This window comes from Rhagoletis pomonella, unplaced genomic scaffold, assembly GCF_013731165.1.
Source record: "Rhagoletis pomonella isolate Grant_MI unplaced genomic scaffold, Rhpom_1.0 Rhpom_scaffold_00600, whole genome shotgun sequence".
NCBI lineage: Eukaryota > Metazoa > Arthropoda > Insecta > Diptera > Tephritidae > Rhagoletis > Rhagoletis pomonella.
In genome coordinates, this window is record NW_023459154.1 from 53,975 (window position 1) to 61,849 (window position 7,875).

At 35.3% G+C, this 7,875-nt stretch overlaps 1 pseudogene; it reads right to left on the reverse strand.

The window, feature by feature from the left end:
- Positions 1-566: 566 nt before the first annotated feature.
- Positions 567-1,649, reverse strand: LOC118751218 (annotated as a pseudogene).
- Between the last annotated feature and the right edge of the window lie 6,226 nt (positions 1,650-7,875).

A 7,875-nucleotide genomic window follows, 5' to 3' on the forward strand; every position in this document is an offset into this window, starting at 1 on the left:
GCAAATGTACATAATTGGTCGCGGTTCATATTTGGCGACGAAGGACCATGGTTAAACGCGAGATGGTTCCTTCTACAGAAAATAAAACATCCGCGTTTAAGTTCGTAATTTTAACAATTTTCTTTATTGTTTATATACACTTATACAACAAGTTTATTAAGACTAAGAGATAAGGAAGGGTTGCGCGCGCTCGTGGACTGTATAACTCTGAGTGATGTATGCATGCTGTCGAGACGGTAGTGAAAACAGTGACAGCATACATATTGCTTTAGGGTGCGCATGAAAGTCTGGGTAATAACGCATATTGGAGCGGATGCTTCAACAGGCTGAAAAACCAAAATAAAAATTAAATTTGTGGATTGGAGCCTTTTGAAATGGCCTTTAGAAACGGCAATAGAATTCCGACACTATTTAAGGAATTGCGAATATAAGCTGTCTTCCAATTGCCATATTTGCGATTTAAACCTTCAGAAAGTTACAAAAAAAAAATTTCTATTTTTATTTATTATATATTTTTGAAATAAAAATACGTGGAGTATTTGTATTTTGTACACCAAAAAATTTCTTTAAACCATCTTGCGCGGCAGTTTGTTGTTCTTGTCTTCACGGTTACCGAAATCACCAACCTCAACGTAATGATTAGCCCTCTTGCGTCAGCCGCTTGAATGGCCAGAGGAAGTTGGAGGCTTTCTTGAAGTGGGATCCAACAGTGAATATTACGTGCGCCAAATAATCAACGCACGCTTTGCGAAATTTGCGTTCGATCACAAAGTTGTCAGAGATTGGGACACGTTGATGGTTGTGCTTGACAATTCCACGTTTGTAGATCAATTCACGACCTGATTTAAGATTTGGATAACCCCATGTGATATAGGGTTCGGCAATGCGTAGCATATTAATGACTCAATTTGATGAAAAAACTGTGGTTAATGTGGCGAAAACGGAACAACAGTAAAACCTTACGCACTTTTGGTGCAACTTTGTTGATACCGCGGATACAGATCACAAAAGACAATTTGTCTTCTGCAGGCACGTAGAATGGGCCGCGTTTATTTGCCAGACGGCGCAACTTATTCTCACGGTGTCCATCAAAAGGTGTTCGCACGAGGCGATTTTGCGTTCAACTTTTGCTTTCAACTCGCGCAGGGTTGCACGAAAAAAAGTTGAATGGCTAAATGTTGGCTGGCGACCAAATTTGTTGAAAGCGATTAGTTGAAAGGCCGTTCAACCAAAAGTAGAATACATAGTCGAACAATGCAAATGCCTTTTTATGGCGAATATTTTTATATTTCTTATATTTTGATATTTTTAGCTACTAAATTTTTTTCGTGCAACCCTGCGTGAGTTGAACGCAAAAGTTGCCTGAAAAATCGCCTCGTGCGAAAGCCTGTCACGGAGATATTTTGCTTGATATATCTCAGCATGCACCATGTTTTCACATTTGCGGAGTGCAATCACAGCGGAGCGCTTTAGTTTACGCTTGATCAGTGTAGCACGTTTGCTGACCTGCTTCTTGCTGAACTTCAGCTACGACTCGGGAACAGCAGGCAGCTTCCTGGAAGGTTGTTTGCCCTTTGCTTCGGGCTTCTTACCGACCGTGGTGGCAGTCATCTTAACTTCTAACTTAGCACGTTGAGAAGACGAAACAAATTTCGCAAATATTTGGAGCACATCTTAAATAACGCCACTCGATTTATAACATTTTTATTAAGCACAATTTCAGTTCATTAAATACTTTTTTAATACATAGATATGCTGCAACCAGGCACTTACTTTCCCAAATTCCATCTTGCTTATCGGCATAATTTTCCAAATGTGCCTGCGGTGCTATTTCATACTAATAACTTCATTTTCAAACTGCGCCTCCTTTGTTGCCTCAACATATCCTAAAAAGACATAAAATTTACATTAAACAATAGAAATCGCAAAAATTAGCAAATAAAATACTCCCTTCATTTTGTTTTGTTGTCAAATTTCTGAGAAATGTGAATACACGACGATGCAAAACAGAAAGAACAAGGACCAGGGATGTAATTTTAAGTAAACCTAATATTCAGTGGCAATGCGCAGAGCGTTCCGAGTAGCAAAATTAATTTGTATCAAATATAACATTAAACGGTGGTTATAACACACTTTTAATATTATTAATCAGAGTACATACTTTATATGGTATTTCTTTCAAAAAATAATTCACTATATGCTTATTTTTTTATGTTTCTTAAGTTTCTATCATTGGTGCTGAAAAGCAACCATGCGTGAAAGAAATTGTGTGCTACCTAAAATTTCACCTCTGGCAGGCACGCTCTTCCTAAAACTATACAAAAAAAAGCAAATAAGCAAATGGATGTATATAATTGAAAACAACAACCACGCTGTCGAGTTTAAATAGCGGCAAATCAGCTGCACTTGATAGCAGTTGGTTGAATAAGACAATTGAATTAGCAGCAATAGTTTACGGGATGTACATAGCTCAGTGGTTAACGTTTCTGACTTTGAACATCGATTACGCAGGTTCGATCCCTGCTGAAGTCTTGAAAAAAGAAGTCTGCTGAAGAGATGTGGTGATCTCCGAAATAGCTGCTATAACTTCCACCGCTTAGACTTTGTTGCTTTTTCAATTTTTCCTAATAAACAATCGTGGTATAAAGACCAATAAAAATATTAAAAATAAAATGTTAATAAGCCACAATAACATTGACATAGACAAATATTTATTTACTAATATCTTTATACGCCCCACACCTAAGAAGATTACAATGCATATAGAGCACCGCCCTCTGCAAAATTGTTCGCTTTCTTCCTTTGCAGAACAATAACTAAAGGAAAACCCATGACTGGAATCTACAGTAACCCAAAGATAACTATAACAACCACACCCTCAATATTATGGCGGAACATACGCAAACCCGTCCGAGTGCCAAGATTCATTGTCGTGACTACATTACTGTTCCAGACGACTGCAGACCGCACTATTCAGCACGCTCTTGCAGGCGGGGGCAGTATTTCATCGTCCGATTAATATGACGTGTGCACCCTTGTACTGCCCCTCCTTTTGGTGACTGTCTTTCCACTGCAATTACGCTATGACCAAAAGAAAGTGGAGAAAGGAAAGACACTCCAGTAACAACCGTCTAAGCGCGCACACGGTAAAACGGCCACCCTTATCTTTATATACATATATGTACAAACACATAATTCAATTTACTTAAAATAAAACTTCTATAACACAAACACAGTGGAAGGCCACCGCGTTGCTACCATAATTTTCGTCTTTCTTTGATAAATAATTGCAAAAAAGACGCGTTTTTTCTTCTAAGAGTTTCATGGAACTTTAGCAAATATCAACACCACTCATTTTTTTCAACATGGTCTACAACCGGAAAAAGCTTTTATTTTTTCTAACATCCAATTAGCCAAACTTCAAACAATTCGCCTTGTGTAATAGCATGATAGCCCAGAAAAAACCGTTTTATTGAAAACGGCGGGTTAGGTAAAATAAAATCAGCCCATTCCATCTTAATGTATCCATTTCCTTTTCCATTTTGTTTGCCGAAAGTTAACAAAATTGTAAAAGCTTACATAAAATCATAAATGGAAATAAATCAGAAAAATGCTGAGGTTATGCAAATAAGTCAGTTTTTTTTTTGCAAACAAATGATAAAAAGTCACTTTTTATACCCGAGCGCACTTGTGCACAAGGGTATTATAACTTTGTTGTTTGTAACAGGCAAAACGAATCGAGATAGATATAGACAAATGTATACATAAATGATCAGAATGAAAAGAGAAATCGATTAAGCGGTGACTGTCTGTCCGTCCGTCCGTCCGTCCGTCCGTCTGTGCACACGATAAGTCGAATAAAAATTGAGATATCTTAACGAAACTTGGTATGTGCACTTCTTTCGGGCGTAGGACGGACGGTATTGAAAATGGGCAAAATCGGACAATAACCACGCCTACCTCCCATATAACGGTAATTTTCAGAAATACAAAAACTGCGATATTTTAGTAACTGCTGAATATTATTCACTCAAAATTGATATTTACAATAAGTTTTAGACGAAAAATAAGAATATTATAAATTTTTGGAAAATGGGCGTAGCCACGCCCACTTATGGTTACATGTGTATATCTTGGTAACCGCTGCGCCGATGTTTTCCAAACTGGGCACAGTTGTTAACCTTGGTGTAACATACGAAACGGCCGAAAATTTTTAAAATCGGAGAAAAACCACGCCCACATCCCATATAACGGTAATTTAGAGAAATGCGAAATCTTCGATAAATCAGTAATTATTGAAGCTAATTTATTCAAAATTGATGCTAGCAACAATTCTTTACCAAGAAATACGTTTAGGATAAAATTTTGAAAAATGGGCGTGGCACCGCCTACTTATGATCACAATTATGTATCTCGGTAACCGTTCTACCAATTTGTACCAAACTCGGTATTTTTATTGTGCTTGCCACATAGAAGCAAAACGTTGAAAATCATTGAAATCGAACTAAAATTACGGCCGCTTTTCATATAACAGTAAATTTCAGAAATGCTTGAAAATTCAATATTTCGAAATTTAAGGACGTTAATTTACTCACCCCGGTTTACCATGTAGCGGTAGCTTTTCGAAAGGTGAAAAACATATATTTAATACTTGCGCCGGGTATTTAAAGTTCGGCTCCGCCCGAACTTAGACTTTCTTACTTGTTTAATTTGGGAAATAGGTTCTCACTTATAGTTTAGTTTTTCATTTAAAATGTTCCTTTAATTATTCGAACTTCACAAAAAATGAACTTGAAACTTAAGAAATAAACCGGTTGCGCAAACAACGTGTCAATAACATTTTGAAAGTGTTACTATGGTTGATTTCTGTCTAACGATGATTTTTATTTTAGAAAAACAAAGTGAATTTTCTGTTATTTTGTATTTTGTATTCCCTATAGAATGGCAACAAAAAATTATGTAAAACTGGCTTTACGAAGTTGGACTTTCGCACAGCCATATGAATCATTTGACCTAATGTACATTGCAGATATTTTAAAAGCTAAATATATGAAATTCACAGCAATTTTGACGAGTAAAAAAGCAGTAAAAAATTGTTTTCTTGGCACTCATTGTGGCATACCTCTTGCGTCTGGCGCTTTGCTGGCAAAGTTATAAATGTCAAGCAAAGCCACAAAGTTTTATCTGGCATCAGCTTTAACCACGACGCCAAGTGTTCGGCAATTGCGAAAGCGGATTTCTATCGGAACGAAAAAAGCGAGCTTCTGAACGATATGAATTGCAAATGCAATTGTGGCGTTCAGAGTTTGAGGAGAAATATATAAGTTAGGGAAGCATCGCTTACCGGGCGTCTTGCGTGATGACGTCACTAACCGAATTATCCACTGGCAGAATTGTCAATATTGTGTTATGGCCAAATGCTGACAGCTATGCGTTAAAACCCGAAAATATGATAAGTCTCGGTTTAAAGCGTTTAAATCGCCAATTTTCACGATTTAAAAATTCCGAGACTAAAACTTTGCTGCGTCGTAAGTGGCGATGTACATAAAAATATTAAGTCTGTGCGAACAAACACAATTTTTAGCTAAATTCAGCGGCTTTATATTGCGTTCTCGTCAAAAAACTGGGCATAAATAGTGTAGGGTATTTTAACTGTATGTTTTTATACTTGTTATAGTTCAATTTATTGTTCTATGAATTTGTTGGTTATTTAAAAGAAAATGTTTGATTATTAATAAATAAACTTTCAAAGTTATAACCAAAATGTATTCAACAAAGTATGATTGATTTTGACATTGCTCTCATAAGAAACGGGCTAGAATGTCCAATTGAAATGAATTGTTAACCCATTTGAAAATATTTTTTTTTTTCAAATTTGAATTTGTTTAAAAAAATTTACACAAATATTTTTCAAGCAACAAATTTTCTTAATTAACGTGAAATTGTTGAGAGATAAACCGCCGAGGAGAGCAAGTAAGCACATTTAAAGTTTGGTAATAAGTAAATATGTACGTTCGACTTTTCTTAAATATTTAATGTAAGGAAACCAAGATGAAACGGAGCAAAACTTTTGAACGGTGCGCTGTATGCAATAGAAGTCAGGACACGAAAATAGAGCGATGTTTTAAACCACCTAGTTGCGAGTTAAGACGGCAGCGATGTAGTGTTGTACTACGTGATTCATCTCGCGTTTATGAAAACCACTTCAAGGAAAGTGATTTCATTTGTTGTCCGTCCGAGTCTAGCACTTTCAAACGAGCTCGTTTATACCCAAACTATTTCGCATAAAAAAAATTTAATTTCAAAATTGTTAGAGTTAAGCTCTTATATAAAATTGGAAACAAATGTAAAATCATACTTCTATAAGTGTCGAATAATGTTTAGGATAAAAAATTTAAATATAAAAATAAACGCACAAAAGCATAAAACTTGGGCAATTGAAAACAAGAAATTGCTAAAAGAGATTTTATAAACAATTTGTTTTATTTTATTGACAAAATATATATATTCCAGGTAATGTAAGTAAAACAAAACTATAATCAAAATAAAAGCCTTGGTATCAGTGCTGACAAGATACATGCATCACTAAGGGTTAATTCGTTTGTTTATACTTTTTGACATTATAGTACCTTAAAAGAGAGCCGCACTGAGTTGTCAATCACACCTTGTTTAATACACCTTGGTTATAACCAGGGAACGGATTTTTATGACCTAAAAACCTATCAAAAAGGCAAAATAAAATAACAAAATAGGCTGGAGAAGGCAAAATAAAGTAGCGAAAAAGGCAGGAAAAGGCACTAGGTATTGCAAAAAAGGCAAAACAAAATTGCGAAAAAGGCAGGAAAAGGCACTAGGTATTGCAAAAAAAGCAAAATAAGGCACTAAAAAAAGACAGAAAATACGAAGAACAATCAAAAAATACATTTATTTTAGAAATGTTTATATTACAAGTAAAAATAGAAAAACTATGAACTAGTTTCATTATATGAAAAATTTGTACTTTGAATCTTTGACTATTTTATCCTAAACTTTAATCTGTATAGTTGTAGTAACATTGAACCACAAGATGCATTTTGAAGTTTTCTGGCAGCATTTTCATTCGATTTTCGCGAATAAAAGCCTTGAATGTACTTAATGTGCGCTCGACGCAAGTTAATACAAGTGGAGCCCAAATTAAATATGGAACGTTTGAAACGTTCATATTCAGTGTTGCCAGAACTTTTTGGACGAACCGGATAAATTGGCAAATAAAACCGGCTAAAAACGGCTAAAATGTTTCAACTAAATTTCACATGTTTTATTTAAATAAATCACGAGTAAAAAGACTATTTCTTGGAGAGAAGTTACAAATTCGAGCCGGAAAAAGTTTTGCCAGCAAGAATTTGCAATTAGGAAAAACATATGATTGTGGCACATGGTTGGATTTTTTGTCGACGATAATTTGAATAAACCAGTTTGTTAAATTTAAAAATTTACAAACTGGAGCGATTTTAAAATGAAAAGTGTTAGTTAATACTTGTTTACTTAATGAATTTAGTTAACTCCAATGATTTGAAAGGTACTCGACAAAAAAAGCTATCTATTACTATTACTATCTGATATTTTGAGTGATAATTGTCTTCCCTACAAGGCCTTTTCAGACTGACCGATTCTCAATACACTCAGATAGAAACCAATATACATAAAAAACGCTGTAACAATTTCCCTTCAATTTTAAGGCAGTAAAGCAACGACCTTAAGTTAACATCAACCGAGGCCATATATTGACAAGGGATGCAAAATCACAGTTACACAAAAGAACTGGTCAGATTTTTCAGAAATCCCTTCAATTCTGATGTAAAATATGATGCCAAAAGACTGCACTCATACGACCGG